At 40.7% G+C, this 20,061-nt stretch overlaps 2 long non-coding RNA genes across 2 annotated transcripts; both read left to right on the plus strand.

Moving 5' to 3' along the window:
• Positions 1–8,412: 8,412 nt before the first annotated feature.
• LOC133727803 (uncharacterized) lies at positions 8,413–11,021 on the plus strand. The gene is made up of 3 exons (XR_009855364.1): positions 8,413–8,928; positions 9,603–9,678; positions 10,728–11,021. It is a non-coding gene; the product is annotated as an uncharacterized LOC133727803 (long non-coding RNA).
• Positions 11,022–15,235: 4,214 nt separating this feature from the next.
• Positions 15,236–17,794, plus strand: LOC133727831 (uncharacterized). Its single transcript, XR_009855378.1, has 3 exons — positions 15,236–15,751; positions 16,426–16,501; positions 17,551–17,794. It is a non-coding gene; the product is annotated as an uncharacterized LOC133727831 (long non-coding RNA).
• The last annotated feature ends 2,267 nt before the right edge of the window (positions 17,795–20,061 follow it).

The raw sequence follows: 20,061 nt of genomic DNA on the forward strand, positions 1-20,061 counted from the left end.
TTGACATCAATTCGATAGTTCTTGGCTATCATCAATGCAGAGACAGGGAAGGTAGAGAGAGTCTTCTCGATCAACATCGTATCAGTGATTTTCTGCCCACAGAATTCCATCAAAGACTTGATACAAAGTGCTTCCGAATTGTAGTCAAGTACAGACTTGAAATCACAGAAGCGGAGGCTATGCCATCTCACTTCTAAATCTGGAAGCAGGGAGTCACGAACGTTGCCAAAACGCTGCTCGAGTTCTACCCACAGTTTTCTTGGGTCTTCCTCATTGAGGTACTCATTCTGGAGCGCATCATTCATGTGCCTTGTCATGAGAATTATGGCTTTAGCTTCATTAGCCTCTCTCGTAGCTCTATTCGCTTCAAAAGCGGCAGCTTGTTGAGGAGTAAGCACGTTCTGACTTGGCTCTTGGATCGTACTTAGGATCCCATCAGCCTTAAGATGCTGGCGCACATCACGGACCCATTTGTGGTATCCTGCGCCTGTTGTCTCTAGTGGAGCGAAGCTCAACTTGTTCAGGTTACTCATCCTGAAAAACAACAAGAAAATAGGGTTAGTTTCGGAGCGGAAAAAGGCTACCACGAAAACAATAAAAATTTCTGAGCGTAGTCGCTTCCAAGAAATTCGATTCCAAGAGGGGTTGGATTAGATAGAAACAATGATGTTTGTGGTCGATCATTTTATCTCAACAAACTCTAAGTTTGGAAGACTCTACAAGCTCGAAGCTTGGAGTGAGCACGAACCCCCACAGTTCGGCTTAGTTTGGTCTCCCCTATGATGAAGAAAGGAGGGTAGAAGAATGGAGGTTGCAAGTCCCGAGAAAAGAAGAGAAATTGAATTAAAAAAACTCTAAAAAAAGGGAACTTTTAGAAAAAAAAATACCTCGAAATAGGTCACCGGAAAATTTGGCAGGAAAAAGTCGCCGGTGCTGACGTGGCGCTGCTGTCGCTGACGTGGCTCTGGGCTGATGTCAGTGGGCTGTGTCACTGGGCCGAGGACTGCTTCCTTGCTTCTGGGCCGAGGGCTGCTTCTTGGCTTCTGAGCTGAGGGCAGTTTCTTCTGACTCTGGGCCGAGGGCTGGTCGTTCTGGCCTTCTGGGCTGGGCTGATGGCTGACAGGGACAGAGAGAAACTGCAAGGATGAAGGTCAGGTGGCGGTTCAGGGCAAAGAAACTTCTGGTGGGCGGTTCGGATATTTTTAGGCCTGTTCCGGTGGTGATTTTTCCGGTTCCTGGAATCTGGAGACGAGGCGCTGGTGGTGGTGAAGTATGGCTGTTGAAGGCGGAGGGGAAGGCCTTGAATCGGGCAGAGGAACTTCTGTCACTTCCGGAGGCCGGTTCGGTGTTTTTCCGGCCTGTTCTGGTGGTGTAGCCACCGGTTCTGGACTCTTGGAGTTGAGAGCTTCAAGGTGGGCGGCGGTGGTTTCTGGGATTTGAAGGCTACAAGTTTAGGGTTTCAGGGTTAGGGCTTCGTGCTGATAACGTGTTTTAGGGAATCAATATTCGAGAGAAAATTGTTGTGTATTCTCATTGATAATAGGGGCCTCTTTATATAGAGGATTACAATGCATAGAATCTGAATTGTACAAGGAAAGGTAATCATACAATGAATGGATATCTCTAAGATATTCTCCGAGATTATCTCTAATTAAAATCCTATTACCACTAAGTCAAGTAACTTAGAGTTTGGGTCAGACACAATTTGGATTTACTTAAACAATAATAGGATTTCATCCATAATCAAATATTGTTATGGCTTACTATTTAGCTGATGGTTATTCTTATGTGAATGTAAGACCATATCCAATAAGTAAATTTAGACTTTCGCTAGTGCTTTTTCATGATTAGATGAGACAAATGGGTTAGCACCATGATGCCAAGTTGCCGAGTACCAAATCGATCAGAAATTTATAAATTACTTGATAAAAATGTAAGAAACAAATTCATAAAGATCATAATAACAAGAGTGACCATTAAATACAAGTCATTCAAGTAAATCTCTAGAATAATTACCTAACCAGCCAACGAGTGGAGAAAGATGTAAAGGCAATTTACATAAAAGCAAAGCGCATATTGCCTCATACATTGTAAATTAACCTTGTTAATTGTGATCCACAATTAGTGGAAGGAGATCCTCAACGATAAATGAATTGAAGAGTTTTACATTTTAACATGGGAAGCCTAGTCCTTCTCGAAGGACTTTCCTTTGCCCATCATGTGGACTGTGAATAATCAACGTGCTTGTTCTTGGTACTTCAAAGTAAATTATCAAAGACATCATATGGTTGATCTTCTAATAGCTTCACTTTCATATTCTCCAGGAAGTTGCAAATTTTATGTCAAATTAATGCTCTTGCCTATCTTGATCTTCTTTGTAGAATCAACATACGTTCTTGGGAGCCTGATCTCCCCTTAAATGTTCTTCGATCAAGCTTTTAATTTTAATTTCTTTAGCGTAAGTTGTTAGCAGGGGCTAGGCCACTTACGGCGTTGCGCTAGAAAGAAAAGTGGCAAACAGAGTGAAAAATGAATTCATTTAGGTGTTGTGTTGAGTGCTGAGATCGATAAAAAAAAAAATTAAGCATGAGAATAATAAACCCCAAAATATGTATCCAAATGTTTCACCTAAATTTAAGCCACTTTCACAGATCAAAATTCCAGAATCCAGATCACGGTGCAACGCAACAAGGCTCCATTATGCTTAGTTGACTTCGTTTGTATTGTAGCTCTCGGCTACTGAGTATTGTAAGGTGGAGTTTTCCTATTTGTAGCACTAAAGAGACAAAAGCATTATTTCGCTTTTGATCAATGAGGCAAGAATTGCTATCATCAATATTTTTTAAACAAATTAATCTCCTATTGGATAATGTGGCCATACCACTTGGGGTTGCCTCATTTGGTGGAGAACCAATCACCAAAATTTATCAGAAAATAAACCCTAGCTAGCATGTGTTCCTCTATATAAACGGCATAAACTTCTCTTGCCTCCTTCACAATATCAGATAGCAGTTTTGGGTAAGCATATTTGATAGAGGTTTTTCGAAGCAAACAGATAGTGTATTTTCTCGCTCTTTTGTTTCTAAACAATATTCTGTGTACATGGAATTGATCATTTGATCTTGTTTTGGTTTTTTTTTTTCTTTTCAAATATGTTCAGCGGAAATATTCTAAAAGCTCAGAATGAGATTCCTGGCTATTTCCCTAATTTTGATGATGATGAGCTCTGCATTTGCTGGCCGGCAACTTGATGATGATCGGCATGGTATCCGACAGCTAGTTCAGGAGACCAAGACCGTCGATCAAGCTGGGTATCCTGGAACCAGTGTGAATAACCACCATTACATCCCTAGGCAGGACTTTAACAGCAAGGGTGGTAGTGATGGTGGGAATGGCAGTGACTAAATTGTTCTCATATGTATAATTATATAATTAGTTGAGACGATCTCGCGGTTACTAGTGGGGTGTGTATGTAACCAATGGTCTGGCATATTAGTATCTGCTTGGGTTTAAGGCATACGGATTGTATTATAATAAATATATATATATATATATATATATATATATATATATATATATATATATATATATATATATATATATGGTTATGTCTAAGGTGTACTGATCAAACTGATTAGTCATAGTTTTTGGCATCAACAATTATGTGTGATTACTGTATTATTACGTATGCCCGGAGGGTGTATTTCGCACATGTTCCAATCCAATAGATCTACTGATCTACGAGGCTACAAAAAATGCTTGGTACTTGGTAGTGAAAGTCGTAGAAATTGAAACCGTGAAATTACGGTTGTAATGAACTTAATCTAAAGCTCAATTTGAATTGTGAAGTGAATAGAGATAACAAATAGTCTAAAAATGAGAGCGACTCTTGCTAGAATTTTGATTGTGGTTGTTGAAGATTGAAGAAGGCAACGAAAATTTGTAGTGAACAACTAAAATTTTTGTATTTTCTTTAGAGTTTGTTATTAGATAAGTTCGATACGGTAAGAGACTAACTTAATGAATTAGTAGATTTACTCGGCATGATTTCAAAGAAGTCTTACATTTATAAGCAGCTAGTATGCGTACTATTAGTCTATTATAAAGAGTTGGTTTACTATTAATGTACTGTATTTTAAATTTTTTTTCTTTGATTCGACCAAGACTATTTCTAGCCAATTATACTCTATAGGGAAAAATTCACCAACGGTGTCTGGACACTTAGGGGACTTTCAGAATGATACCTGAACTTACAAAGTTATCAATGTGATACCTGGACTCATTTTTTCGTATCAATGTGATACCTACGACCAATTTCCGTCACGGAGCCGTTAAATTTTGCACGTGCAATGCACGTGAGTCACGGAAATTGGTTGTAGGTACGACGTTGATACGAAAAAATGAGTCCAGGTATCACATTAATAACTTTGTAAGTTCATGTATCATTATGAAAGTCCCCTAAGTGTCCAGACACCGTTGGTGAATTTTTCCCAATTTTGCACGTGCGATGCACGTGAGTCACTTAATGAAGACAAAATGACCGATTAAATTCTTTCTTATCTTTATTCTTCTCTCTTTCTTTCTTTCTTTCTTCTTCTTCTTTTCTTGTTTCTTCTTCCCCTGATTTGAATCATCAAGATTCAAATCATCTTGCTCGTCCGATTCCCACCGCCGATCGTCGATCAAACACCGCCGCTGCGTCTCAATCCACCTTCATGCACCACATATGTTTCTGGTTCCCCCAACTTCAAATCCTATAGCAAATTGAAATTGTGCATTGAGGCTTCACCGCTCACTCTGAGTTCATCCCCGCCGCCGCCGCCAATGACTTGACCACCACCACTCTCGTTCTCTCCTCCGACCCCCTTTTATACACCATTGATCAGAAACTCAGACCCCGCCAGCCCCCTACTCTCAAATCACAGCTCCAATCCCACCCCTTCAATCGACGACCTTGCTAGGCCGGTCGTATCCAAGCCGGTCCTGCATGTTGTAGAATTGAATGGCGGTGTGGACGACGAGCCAGATGCTGCGGTCCCTGGGGCCTTTGGTGGTGCAAACCTTGTTGTGGCTGTCCTTCCGGCCGGTGGCCCTTAGAATGTGGCCATGAGCCTCTACGATTTCGCTAGCAGTGGAGGAAGAAGAAGTCCTTATCCCCAAACCCAATCGAGAAGCAGCGGAGGACGACGTTGTTGTTCAGTGGTGGAGGTTGTTGTGGCTCTCCCCCATTTTTCTTCCTGCATATTCGATGGTGGGTTCTCCGAAAGCGGTGGTGTTGGCAAGGAGAGAAGGAGAAGAATAAAGAAACCAAAAAAGAAGAAGAAGAAAGAAAGAAAGAAGAAGAATAAAGAAAGAAAGAAAAAAGGTAAAAAAAAAAACTTTTGAGGGTAAAGCGGTCTTTTTGTCTTCATTAAGTGACTCACGTGCATCGCACGTGCAAAATTTAACGGCTTCGTGACAAAAATTGGTCCTAGGTACGACGTTGATACGAAAAAATGAGTCCAGGTATCACATTGATAACTTTGTAAGTTCAGGTATCATTCTGAAAGTCCCCTAAGTGTCCAGACACCGTTGGTGAATTTTTCCCTATAGAGTATAATTGGCTAGAAATAGTAATCTTTGGGAGTCCCCGTTGCATGGGACTCCCAAAGATTACTATTTCCCTATAGAGTATAATTGACGTTGTTGTTCACGACCCTTTTCAATGCAGTAATCTTGCTTCATTGGTATAGAAAAACCTCGATAAATGAATATTCGATAAATTAAAAACCTCAGTTAAATAATAAATTTATCCGATTCCAACTCGAGACCAGTGTATTTCAGTAATAACCTCGCTAAATGCATAAGATAATAAATTTTCTAGACATCATTTAGGACGCAGCTAATATACAAAGATGTAATTAATAAGAAACATAAAAAATAAAAATCACAAAAAATAATAATTGATGAAATTTTTTTTTTTTTTTTTGACAGAAAGAGGTCAGCCCATTATATTAATTCAGCAAGCAGTACAAAAACGAAACACCCCTATGGGGTCGTCGACAAAAAGAATCGTTCCTTAGGGAACCCTAAAAACCTATTCTAAAACTAGAATAAGACCCAGGAAACTCCTAGTACACCCACCTTTTAAGGAAAAGTACGCACCATTATTCCAAACAAAGATCAGAAACCTCCGAAGCAAAATAGTAAAATGAATCCTCAGAGGAGTTGATCATTGCGACCCGTAAATAAAATTAAATAACATTTGGAGTTAGAAGGGGAGACTCCCCTTCCATAACACCTTCCTGTTCCACCCCATCCAATTCAGGGATCACCGTGCCAATGGCTTTCTCTGCAGCATCAAACTTGCCAGCTTTATCCCTCTGACTCTTCCATTTACGAGGCTTCTTCACAAGCTCCTCCATCCCAATAGCTCGAGCAGATTTGAGTTTATTCTTGCTTCTGCGGGGATGCCCAGGTTTCTTTTTCTTAGGAGAAACAATGATTTTGCCATTTTTGTGTTGCAGCATCAAAGCAGTATTCTCATCCACCTGCAACTCAGTGGAGGGAAGAGCCAGATACCTTTTCCCAACCTTAGGGAGTTCAAAGATGGCCTTTCGTTTGGAGCCCACAGAAACGAAACTCGAATCCGCCCACCCCATCTCCATCTCCATTTTCTTTTCAGTCTTCTTAGGAACCAACACTTGTTGCATTGATATCATCTTAGGTAGAGTGGATGGTATCATTGATGCCCAATTCTTAAAACAATTAACCTCAGTCAACCCTGCCATGACCTGCCCAACGCATATAGGTACATCGGAATTCATAGGTGGGTTGAACTCCTCCTCATGCAAAGATGCATGGACATCCACGACCCCCTGCATCCCATGCAATTCGGTCACCTACAGCCCACCCAACTCCGGAGCCATCACCACTGCCAAACCAACACCAATCACGCCCTTCTGCATCAAGTTCGCACTCGAAGCAGTAGCAGAGCCCGCGTCCGTCCCCGGAGCATCCAGTGCTAACCCTGCCATCGCCGCAGCCTGCGGCTTCTGCAGCAACTCCTCTTTTTCTTTCGCTAGGAAACCATCACAGCCCATAACATCATGTTCAAACAAGCCACAGTCCCTACATAAACCCTTCACTTTCTCGAAAATCAGGATGATCTCGAGTTCAACAGTGGACGAAAATTCAACCATCATCCATGAACGGATCCGGCGACGAGTATCCAATATCACCCGGATCCTTTGCTCCTCCTCCCTACGACGGAGAGCCCTTTGATCAAAGCGAATAACCTGACCAATGGTTGAGCCGATTAGGGTTAGGGCAGCCTTATTGCGCAGGCCTACCAGTAAACCCTTCACCGCCACCCACGTCTCCAGACTCCACAGTGGAACTGCCACCACCGGTCCAACCCCATCATAACCACCCAGCATAAGCATCGTATTCCTATAGAACCACGGTCCACCATGGAGAGCACGATTTATGTCAGCTTCGTGCTCAAACTGGAAAAGGAAACGATCACCTGCATCTTGGATCGTCAGCCCCGATTTGATTCTCCAAATGGAAGAGATTGTGCCTTTAAAACCAGGAAAGCGAGCTTTTGGTCCGAGAAGACGACCCACCATGTACCAGTGGTCATCCTGCAGTGCCGCCGATCCAGCCGGGCCAAAAGAAACCCGAGCAGATCCATTAGATCCGGCCATGATACAGGAAGAGGAGTTCGCCATGATCTCCTAGGTTGAGTTTTGGAAGTTTTGTCGTAGAAGAAACTCCCACGAGAAACCCTAGCAAAGAGATGCGGCTAGGTCATACCACTTATGTTCAATAATTGATGAAATATATAAAATAAATAGTATATAAAAATTCATAATACATATTAAGGAACTTTTAACAATTTCTAGATTATTTCTCACATTCTCAAAAAAATCTAACTATTTCTCAAAATATCCTTCTATAGTCTAATTGAACTTCATCTTTAATTTTTTACAATGCATGCACCAAATTTGGTATTTTTTTTTTTTTCATTTTGTAGCAAGTAGTTATTGAGAGTTACCACTGCGTGAAATGCCTCTTTCTGTAATAACCGACCTATACTTTTAATAAAAGAAAAATGGTGGCAGACAACTTTCTGGTTTTAGGCAGTAAAGATCGGAGCCTTGTCTCTTTCATGATTATGCATGATTGACGAGAGCTAGCAAACAGACTATCATCTCTCTCTCACTCACTCTGTTTCACTCCGAAAAACAGAGCAATAGTTCTCCAACCTTGTTCTTCCTCCATCAACCACCTCCAGACGTCGGACCACTCCCTTTGGCTTCTCCTGAGGCTGCTCTACCTACTGGACGTCGTCTTTTCCTCCGGCACGACCTCAAGGTCCGGCAAACCAGCTCGAACCCGGTTGCACCCGAAACCGAATTAACTCATCCTCCTCGTGTTTCCGGCCACCAATCCTCACCAAACTTCATCCTTGAGCTCACCTCAACCTCCAGAAGCTCTCAAAAGTGTCCCTTCACGGTGGCGCTGTGCGTGGTGGCGGTTGGAAGCCAGACCCGATCAAAAATCGAAACCGAGCTTTCGACCCGGATACCTCAAGCTATAGACCACCAATTCTTGTGATTCTTGACCTGAAAGGATAGCCTTGAGTTTCTGAACAAATATCCAGAAGGAATCGAAGCGATTTGTGGAAGTTTTTACGTAGATCGGAGCACCTGCCGGATTCTGGAATTTTTCCGGCCACCGAAACTTTCGATCAAGATATCTCGAGCTATAGAGCTTAGTTTTGAGTGATTCTTGAACCAGTGAGTTCGTCTTTAAGTTCTGAACAAGTCTCCTGAAGGAATCGAAGCGAAAGGAGGACATTTTTACGTTGATCGGAGCTTCGCCGGTTTCTGCAAATTCTCACCGGTTTCTGGAAAAAAATTCCGGCCACCTCGACTGTTTTAGGTAATTTCAACCACTTCCGATCATTTTCAGCTTACATGGTAGTTATGAAAGTTGTTAAGCATGATGAGAGGAAGAAGAGCAGCCCGGCCCCGACACCATTGGTGGTGGTCGGCGGCGGCTCTGCCACTAACTCCGGCGGCCCTTTCCGGCCACCTCCGGGGATCAAAAATATGGTTTCTGTACATTTTCAGATTCTATATTTCAATACGATCATTTTGATATATTATACGCAATTTTTTGGATATCGTATGATTAAGTTATGAATTTTTAAGTTTAGATCGATTTCGATCGTTAGATTTGTGATATGTGAAGTTAGGACCGTCAGATGGACTTGTAGTTTTGATATGATGATCTTATGACTGTCCCAGTGGCTTTGTGTGGTCATGGGCGAAGATCCGACCGTTGGATCTTCGTATAAATGCAAAACAGTGATTAGGGAGGCGATTCGTGAGAATCCGTCCGTCGGATTTTCGTATAAATTTGTGAAGATGTTAGTAAGGACGATTCAGGAAGATCCGACCGTTGGATCTTCGTGATGATTTTTGGAGGGTGATCCTAAAGGCGATCCGTGAGGATCCGACCGTTGGATCATCATTTAATTTCGATCCGACCGTTGGATTGTCGTTTGAGTATGTTTTTGAGTTGTTGGCTAAGTTAAGGTCATGTTTGATTAGGTGATTGACGGTCTTCCTTGGGTGAGCGGTTTCGGTGTGTATTGTGTTGAATTGAAGACGCAGCGGGAATATCGAGGTGAGTAAATCGCACATGGTTCATTCATGAACCGAAATTCGGTGATTTTATTTAATTGGGAAATTGTGGAAATTGTTTTATGAAAATAAATATTTGTTTTAAATTATATGGACTTGATCGACTACGGTCCATAGGTAAGTAAAATGTATTTAAACTATAAAAATGAATTTCTAGATTTTATTGCATGTGAACTATAGTTGGTATTAGTGGTCACTCTTGTGTGGGTGACTACGTATATATATATTTACGTGGAATATATATTGGATGGTGTGACATCGAGTGAAGTATTGATGTGATTTACTGAGTTATATTTTGAGCATTACCATTTGGAATATGTGATTTATCTTAGATGTTGTGTTGTCTATGATAAAGAGTATTTGAGTAAAGTGCGATAGTTGAGTCGTTGAGGAGAATTAAATGAGGAGTTAAGTGAGTTGAGGCTTATCTTATGTTGAGTTGAGGATGATAAAGAGTAATTGAGTATAGTGCGATAGTTGAGTCGTTGAGATGAGTTAAATGAGGAGTCGAGTGAATTGAGAAATGCAGTCATTCGTAAGTGTGAACCTTGGCCCAGGTGACACACTACGATACAGTTAGAGCTCTAGTCTGTCTGCCATCATACTGCTTGGGGGATAAACGAGTTATCATATGCCCTTGGGTATGATATGACATACTGAATGGGGTGATTAATATAATTAATCATAAGCCTGTAAGTATGATATACTGAATGGGGTGATTAATATAATTAATCATAAGCCTGTAAGTATAATATACTGCATGGGATGATTTATATGAATAAATCATAAGCCTGTGAGTATATATTGAGTGAGAAGTTGTTTATTTTTGAGTAGTCATGTTGAGATGTGAGTTGATTGATGCTTGAAGTGACGTTGTACACTTCAATTCTTATGCAAAACAAAATTAAAATGTGCTTGAGTTGATTGTGTTACTTTAAATCGTGCAATCCTTTCATTTACTCATACGAGCTTTGCAAAAAGCTTACCGGGTTTGTATTGTTGCAATCCCGGTACACTATTCAAACGGTGTAGCGGGTAATCCTGCAGGTCAGGAGAATCAGGGCGGTGATCGAGCGGGTTAGAGTATTTGTTATAGTTTTACAGCATTTGTAATAGTGAGGTGAGTTAAGCTCATTGAGCCTTACAATTTGATTTGGTGAGAGTGTGTTGTAATAAATAACTTGAGGATTTGATTTATTGTAATATTGAGAGGTGTGAAGTGTGGTTGTTTGTGAGAAAAAAATTCAGGACGTTAATTGTAATTGTTATTATTCATGTTTCGGATTTGAATTGATTATTCAAAATTCGGGGCGTGACAGTTTGGTATCAGAGCGTAAGGTACATATTTGGTGATAATCAGTACTCCCCGAGTGATGGCCCGTCTGCAGCGGATCCCCATCATATACTCTTCGGTACTGGTATAATCATTGGGTATGTCTTAGTATGGGGTCTAGACAGTGTGTAAGTCCGTAGGACGGTAGAATTGTCTTGTAGGTTCGTTTTAGAATAAGTTTTGCTTCCGTGAGTTGCAATCTTCGAGGAATGGAAACCTCCGGATTTAACTCTGATGAGTCGGTGAGGATTGTTTATGGAAATGAGTTTCTTTTGTACGTAGAAGTGTTTGGTTGAAGGCATGGTGTTGACCTATACACATATCAATTGTGGATACAAGTATTAATTGATAGAAATCTTGCCTTTTAAGTTAGAATTGCAGATGTTTTTTGGATGGAATATACGTACAGAGGGGTAGATATCTTGTTTTGTAACTAGATATCTTAGTGGAGTTTTGGTAATTGGCATGTGTTGCGTGTTTAAAGTGACTCTGAGGCAACTATGCTGACTTTGTGTGAGATTGAATTCTTAGTGTAGACTAAGAAGGTTGTGTGGTGATTCTATATACACTACGTGATGAACTTTTAGAAGGAAACGTTATGAGTAAAAGCATGGGTTTTTCCCTGATGTCTATAGTAGACTTGTACATATGGCAGCCTTCGTGGCAGTGCCAGTAATGATTTTGTAGCAGCTTCGTAGCAGTGCTCGTGTGGCAGCCTTGTGGTGGTGCCAGTAGTGATTTTGTAACAGTTTTTATGGCAGTGCTTGTAGTACTTTAGTGGTAGTTTGTGTGACAAGGAATTTTATGGGGGCTAGATAAAGCTAGACTTTATCTTGATTGTATTCTAAAGTGGTAGGACACCTGTAAGTAGGGATTGGACCATCCGTTGATATCGTGATAGAGTTTTGTGTAGGGACAGGATCCTTATATGTAGACAGTTGAGGATGAGGTGGAGGCTTCAGAGGTTGAGTTGCCTGTTCCACCTGTAGTTGATGTGATGGATGTTATTCTCGGTTTGAAGTCGTGAAAGAGATTGAGAATCTAGGAGTAGTTGGAAAGAGAATTGATTTCACGAACTCAAGATGATAGGAGTGTGAGAGATTATGAGACAAAATTCTCAAGGCTATATTGTTTAGGAGACAAATGGATGCAAAGAGTTGGCCATAAAGTCTCAGCTGGGGCTGAATACTTCCCTTTAGCATGACGTAACCATTTAATAGAACTTGTTTTGGTTAGGGTGTTAGCCATTGAATAGGATTCTTGACTTATGTGGAGCTTGTGAGTAGTGTTGCGGTTAGGGGAGAGATTGTTGTGGATTTCGAGCTTAGTGATGTAAATTTGGAAATACTTATGTTACCTCTAAGGAGGGTAGTGGAGTTTGTTATTGAGGTGATACTAGGTTTAATACCTATATTAATGGCGCCTTATTGGATGACACCAACTAAACTTAAGGAGTTGAAGTTCAAGGTGAGAGTTTACTTGAGTAGAGATTCATTAGAGCTAGTACTTCTCCATGGATCGAGATTAGGGATACCTACTAAGACATGACGTACGAACGCGGAGAAGAAGAAGAATATAGTTATATCTCTTCCTTAAGGTGAAGCATGACCATGATGAGATTTGGTACTAAGGATATGTTAGTGTTCTAGTTCTAAAGATCACGAGTGTAAGAGGTGTTAAGTTTGGCGCTCTATAGATGTTTTTGAATGGGAAGTGTTTAGCTTTATTAATCCCTGACTCTAGCGACGAAATTGTTTTGTGTTTGGTTTGACTCAGATGGTGCTAGCTAGACTTCTGTGTGACTTAATTGATTGGTAGGTTTTGAATGATTGTTTGTGATACATCATTATGAAAGAGGCGCGCAGCAGAGTTGGCGAAGGTTTTGAAAGAGCAAGGAGGGACCAAGGTTCGACCCATGGTGTCGTTGTTGGTTTGTTTTAAAGAAAAGACTACCACATTCATTCAGTCTTATTACAAGTCAAAAGCAAAATAAAGTTATTGTCCAACGAAAGTTAAAATGCAGAAAAAGAGATACAATAACTAAAAGATGAATTGTTTTTACTTCTTCCCCTTTGATTGGGAAAGCTTAGCAATCTCCTCCCTGAGTTTGGTGACTTGATCATCGACCTCTTCACTGTCCTGCGAGTCACTACTGGTTGAGTCAAGATCTTCCCAAGGAACATGAGGAGCGGTGCACGGACGAGTGGCAGCCCTTTTGCTGGTTTCTGCCTCAGGAGGAGGGTCCTTGTGGAGTGACGCAGCAACTTCCTTGCAAGGAAACCCAGGAGGATGACACTGCATGTTATTGACCTCCTGAGCAAGCTTGTTCATTGCGGTGTGGCAACGGATCAAAGAGAGGTTCATGTCAGAGATGTAATCGATCATACATGTGACTCGCCAATCCGTCACCATAATACCATCACGGAGGGAGGAACGCAGTGCATCAATTGAGTCTGACAAGCTTTCCAGGGTGGCCACAGGCCGAGGAGCACGAGCAGCTAGGGAGGAAGAGGACTCGCTGGGATGTAGTCTGGGAGAACGACGAGGCAGAGGAGGGGGACTGCGGCTACGCTCACGTATAGGACGATGGTCTCCAGGACGAGTGAGGCCAGCGCAAGCGGCCGCTTGACGACCCTCTTCTTCTAAAGAGAGAACACAGCGTTGATTGACGCTCATGCGAGCGGTAATCTTGGTTCGAACCATGATGAAGGAGAAGGAATTTGAAACTGCACGCTTAGACAAAACCGAGTAAAATCTGGAGGAGATAAAAGGAGGTTTATATAGAGCACAAGATAGGGTTGAGAAAATGTGAGAATTGAAGAAGATGATGTTGAGTGTTTGAGAGAGATTGTTGTTAAAAGGATTGAAGTTGATGAAATAGGTGGTGGAGATTTGAGTTTATCTAATGGAAGAAGAGATTTGAGTTATCGGATGGAAGAAGAGAATTGAGAGAGGATGGCTAAAACTCTGGGGAAATTTTCTTTTCTTTGGTGTGAATAGTCTCATCCCCCGAATGCACCTATTTATAGAACAAGGTGAGCAGATCTCCACCGTTGGATGGACGACCTCAGAGATTCAAACTACGCGTTGGATTAAAGTCGCCCAAAAACACGGAAAAGCTGTTGGCGCGTAAGGGGACCGAACGAATCTCGAGTCGCTGTGGCAGACAACTTTAGCCGAAAGTAAATCTGATTTCCGTAAATCACGGAAAGGATAAGCCGTGGCAGGTGGGCCGTACTTGGGCTTGTCTCGGATCAAGGCCCTCACTGTAGCTGTGGGTGGAGGCCCGATGAAATAGTTTTGGTGTAATTCATGGGCCGGATTCTGCAACAGTTTTGGGTGTTTTGGGCTGGATTGCTGAAACAGCTTTGTTTAAAAGGAATGGATGGATAACAACAAGAGCAGTTTGCGCTCGAGTGGTTGAGGGCTGAATCCTTGTACTAGAGGTCCGAGGTTCGAACCTTGCCTTCCCTTTTATTTTATTTATGTCGCTTATGACATAATAAATATAACACGTGAGCATGTATTAATGAAAGCAGCTCTGGCTTCAGTGGTTGGGAGCAAAACCCTCGTGTTCGGGGTCAGGAGTTCGAACCTTATCTCTTACAATTATTTTTGGATCTTGTATATGCTCAGTATACGGACGTATTTTTATACGTAGAGCCGTAGCTTAGTAGATTTCTACAGTTTTGGAAAGGATGGAGATAGTATAGTCAAGCGGGGTAGTTGAAGTAGAAAGTATGGTGATCAATTTGGTGCTTGATGAGTATTCTGTATAAATTACAGAAAATCTTAATCGGGAGAAATAGACTTGCGATTGAATTTCGGGACGAAATTCTTTTTAGGGGGGTAGATTGTAATAACCGACCTATACTTTTAATAAAAGAAAAATGGTGGCAGACAACTTTCTGGTTTTAGGCAGTAAAGATCGGAGCCTTGTCTCTTTCATGATTATGCATGATTGACGAGAGCTAGCAAACAGACTATCATCTCTCTCTCACTCACTCTGTTTCACTCCGAAAAACAGAGCAATAGTTCTCCAACCTTGTTCTTCCTCCATCAACCACCTCCAGACGTCGGACCACTCCCTTTGGCTTCTCCTGAGGCTGCTCTACCTACTGGACGTCGTCTTTTCCTCCGGCACGACCTCAAGGTCCGGCAAACCAGCTCGAACCCGGTTGCACCCGAAACCGAATTAACTCATCCTCCTCGTGTTTCCGGCCACCAATCCTCACCAAACTTCATCCTTGAGCTCACCTCAACCTCCAGAAGCTCTCAAAAGTGTCCCTTCACGGTGGCGCTGTGCGTGGTGGCGGTTGGAAGCCAGACCCGATCAAAAATCGAAACCGAGCTTTCGACCCGGATACCTCAAGCTATAGACCACCAATTCTTGTGATTCTTGACCTGAAAGGATAGCCTTGAGTTTCTGAACAAATATCCAGAAGGAATCGAAGCGATTTGTGGAAGTTTTTACGTAGATCGGAGCACCTGCCGGATTCTGGAATTTTTCCGGCCACCGAAACTTTCGATCAAGATATCTCGAGCTATAGAGCTTAGTTTTGAGTGATTCTTGAACCAGTGAGTTCGTCTTTAAGTTCTGAACAAGTCTCCTGAAGGAATCGAAGCGAAAGGAGGACATTTTTACGTTGATCGGAGCTTCGCCGGTTTCTGCAAATTCTCACCGGTTTCTGGAAAAAAATTCCGGCCACCTCGACTGTTTTAGGTAATTTCAACCACTTCCGATCATTTTCAGCTTACATGGTAGTTATGAAAGTTGTTAAGCATGATGAGAGGAAGAAGAGCAGCCCGGCCCCGACACCATTGGTGGTGGTCGGCGGCGGCTCTGCCACTAACTCCGGCGGCCCTTTCCGGCCACCTCCGGGGATCAAAAATATGGTTTCTGTACATTTTCAGATTCTATATTTCAATACGATCATTTTGATATATTATACGCAATTTTTTGGATATCGTATGATTAAGTTATGAATTTTTAAGTTTAGATCGATTTCGATCGTTAGATTTGTGATATGTGAAGTTAGGACCGTCAGATGGACTTGTAGTTTTGATATGATGATCTTATGACTGTCCCAGTGGCTTTGTGTGGTCATGGGCGAAGATCCGACCGTTGGATCTTCGTATAAATGCAAAACAGTGATTAGGGAGGCGATTCGTGAGAATCCGTCCGTCGGATTTTCGTATAAATTTGTGAAGATGTTAGTAAGGACGATTCAGGAAGATCCGACCGTTGGATCTTCGTGATGATTTTTGGAGGGTGATCCTAAAGGCGATCCGTGAGGATCCGACCGTTGGATCATCATTTAATTTCGATCCGACCGTTGGATTGTCGTTTGAGTATGTTTTTGAGTTGTTGGCTAAGTTAAGGTCATGTTTGATTAGGTGATTGACGGTCTTCCTTGGGTGAGCGGTTTCGGTGTGTATTGTGTTGAATTGAAGACGCAGCGGGAATATCGAGGTGAGTAAATCGCACATGGTTCATTCATGAACCGAAATTCGGTGATTTTATTTAATTGGGAAATTGTGGAAATTGTTTTATGAAAATAAATATTTGTTTTAAATTATATGGACTTGATCGACTACGGTCCATAGGTAAGTAAAATGTATTTAAACTATAAAAATGAATTTCTAGATTTTATTGCATGTGAACTATAGTTGGTATTAGTGGTCACTCTTGTGTGGGTGACTACGTATATATATATTTACGTGGAATATATATTGGATGGTGTGACATCGAGTGAAGTATTGATGTGATTTACTGAGTTATATTTTGAGCATTACCATTTGGAATATGTGATTTATCTTAGATGTTGTGTTGTCTATGATAAAGAGTATTTGAGTAAAGTGCGATAGTTGAGTCGTTGAGGAGAATTAAATGAGGAGTTAAGTGAGTTGAGGCTTATCTTATGTTGAGTTGAGGATGATAAAGAGTAATTGAGTATAGTGCGATAGTTGAGTCGTTGAGATGAGTTAAATGAGGAGTCGAGTGAATTGAGAAATGCAGTCATTCGTAAGTGTGAACCTTGGCCCAGGTGACACACTACGATACAGTTAGAGCTCTAGTCTGTCTGCCATCATACTGCTTGGGGGATAAACGAGTTATCATATGCCCTTGGGTATGATATGACATACTGAATGGGGTGATTAATATAATTAATCATAAGCCTGTAAGTATGATATACTGAATGGGGTGATTAATATAATTAATCATAAGCCTGTAAGTATAATATACTGCATGGGATGATTTATATGAATAAATCATAAGCCTGTGAGTATATATTGAGTGAGAAGTTGTTTATTTTTGAGTAGTCATGTTGAGATGTGAGTTGATTGATGCTTGAAGTGACGTTGTACACTTCAATTCTTATGCAAAACAAAATTAAAATGTGCTTGAGTTGATTGTGTTACTTTAAATCGTGCAATCCTTTCATTTACTCATACGAGCTTTGCAAAAAGCTTACCGGGTTTGTATTGTTGCAATCCCGGTACACTATTCAAACGGTGTAGCGGGTAATCCTGCAGGTCAGGAGAATCAGGGCGGTGATCGAGCGGGTTAGAGTATTTGTTATAGTTTTACAGCATTTGTAATAGTGAGGTGAGTTAAGCTCATTGAGCCTTACAATTTGATTTGGTGAGAGTGTGTTGTAATAAATAACTTGAGGATTTGATTTATTGTAATATTGAGAGGTGTGAAGTGTGGTTGTTTGTGAGAAAAAAATTCAGGACGTTAATTGTAATTGTTATTATTCATGTTTCGGATTTGAATTGATTATTCAAAATTCGGGGCGTGACACTTTCGAATAAACATAGTGGAACACAACTATTATCTGGATCTTAATCATCTCTCTCTAAAGTAATAAATATTCATTTATTGATAAATAAATAAATTATTCATTTATCGATAATATGATTTTTTTTTTTTTTTTTTGAGGTAGAAGATGTCAAAATTTTATTAAAACTGTAAGGATTACATAAAAGACAACTATCAGCTACAATTGCAGCTATTAAGAAAGAAGGAGTTGAAAAGTAAAAACATTCCGGAGCTAGGGAGCTTGCATATGCAGCCATCAAATGTGCAGCCTTATTGGCACTTCTTTTGGTGTGAGTGATCCTTATATTGGTATGGACTTCAAGCATTGATCCCACATCTTCATAAATTCATCCCAATAACGATGTATTAGCCACTATTGGCTTATTAAGCTGACTTTCAAACAATATAGAATCTATTTCTAAAATTGCAGGTAGTAAGGCTTGGTCCACAGCAAACTCAATAGCAATCTTACAAGATACTACTTCTGCTTGTTCTGGAGACAGCAGACTAGATAAAGGTTTGCCTCCACTAGCAACCATAGACCATTGGAATCACTCACAATAAAACCAACACTACCCTTTCTTGAAACATGGTTGAATGAACCATCAAAGTTGATTTTGTACATACTAGATGGGGGAGCAGACCAACTAACTGACCTTGATCTGCCTGCGCCACCAGTCGGCTTAGCAACATGAAAACAAATCTCCAGTAATTGAGCAGTAGTCTTGAGTAGTATATCACAAGGATGGCTACGTTTTTTATCCCATACTCTAGCATTTCGTTCCTTCCAAATTCCCCACAACAAATACACCAAATCTCCTAAGCTTTGCAATGATAGCTCCTTAGTACAAAGACACAACCATTCCAGATGGTCACACATAACTGCTTGAGGACTATAACACACCCCAACTAACACTCCCTTTGATTGAAGAATCTGCTTAGTAAAAAGGCAGTCACGACAAACCTGCAGAATTGTTTCAAGAGCATTCTCACATAAAACACAAACCTGTCAGTCTAAAGGCACTCTTCGAGAAACTAGTCTCTCCATGGAGGGCAGAATATTAAGACACACTCTCCACATATAAATTTGAGCTGAATTGGGAATAACCACCTTCTAAAGTTTCTTCCAAAAATCAACACCAACACCAATTGAGAATTCAAAAGGAGTTCTAGAGGTAGAACACTACAAGAAATTTGACCTTTTGCAATGGGTTTATATGCAAAGAGCCAAAATTCCTTGTATTTGGTGTGAGTATGCAAAGAATATTACAGTTCCTTGTATTTGATTGAGAGAATATACAAGGAATAGCAAACTTGCATTTGGGCTCCAGATATTTTAGAACCAAAAAATTTCTTGCAAATGTTTCACAATCCTTGCATTGATCTGGCGGGAGAGTCTGGCGCTAAAATGAAAAAACTTAACAAAATGAATTGTACAATTCCTTGTTTTTTGTACATTAATACTGCAAGGATTTGAGATTATTCCTTGTATGTAATAAAAAACAAGGAACCAAGTTCTTACTTCCTTTGCCGATATCAAATAGAAAAATAAACATATGGAAGCTTCTCTCACATATCCCAAAGACCAATTCTGAAAGCTCTCGATAATCTCTCAAATTTGTCGACAAACTCTTACGAGTACCGCCAGTGCTCCTTGTTCCTATCAATTTTCCTATTCGTCTTTGGCTTTAGAAGAAGACATTACTTCATCTCTCTTGTCCTTGATGTCATTCACATGATGATTGCTGTATTCAGGTTCTTGTTCTCTCTCTACTTGAAGATTTAATCTTTGATAATTATGTTCTTGTGAATTGATGTATGGGCTTTCTATTTTTTTGCTCTGGGTTCTCTCTTAACAAGTCAATTTGGGATTTTTATGATTCTCTGTTGATCGATGGCGATGAGAATGTTTTCAATTTGTTTTGTACAAAGGGTTTAGGAAAGTAGGAAAATGAGGGAAAGTAAGAAAAATTAGATAAGCCTTGTTTCGTTGGAGAGGAGGATTAAGGTAAAGTGTTAGGCTTTCATGGTCTGATGACTTTACCAGAAGAGGGAGTTGCAAAACGAAAATGGTTTAATTTATAAGAAGTGTTCATGGGGTTTCTAAGATTGATGAATTGTTCAAGATTAGGTGAAAGATTCCCAACCAAATCTGTGATTCTTTTTCCTTTTTTTCTCCTTTTTTGGAAGACATGCAGCGGGATGTC

This window comes from Rosa rugosa, chromosome 2 (genome assembly GCF_958449725.1).
Source record: "Rosa rugosa chromosome 2, drRosRugo1.1, whole genome shotgun sequence".
Lineage (NCBI taxonomy): Eukaryota > Viridiplantae > Streptophyta > Magnoliopsida > Rosales > Rosaceae > Rosa > Rosa rugosa.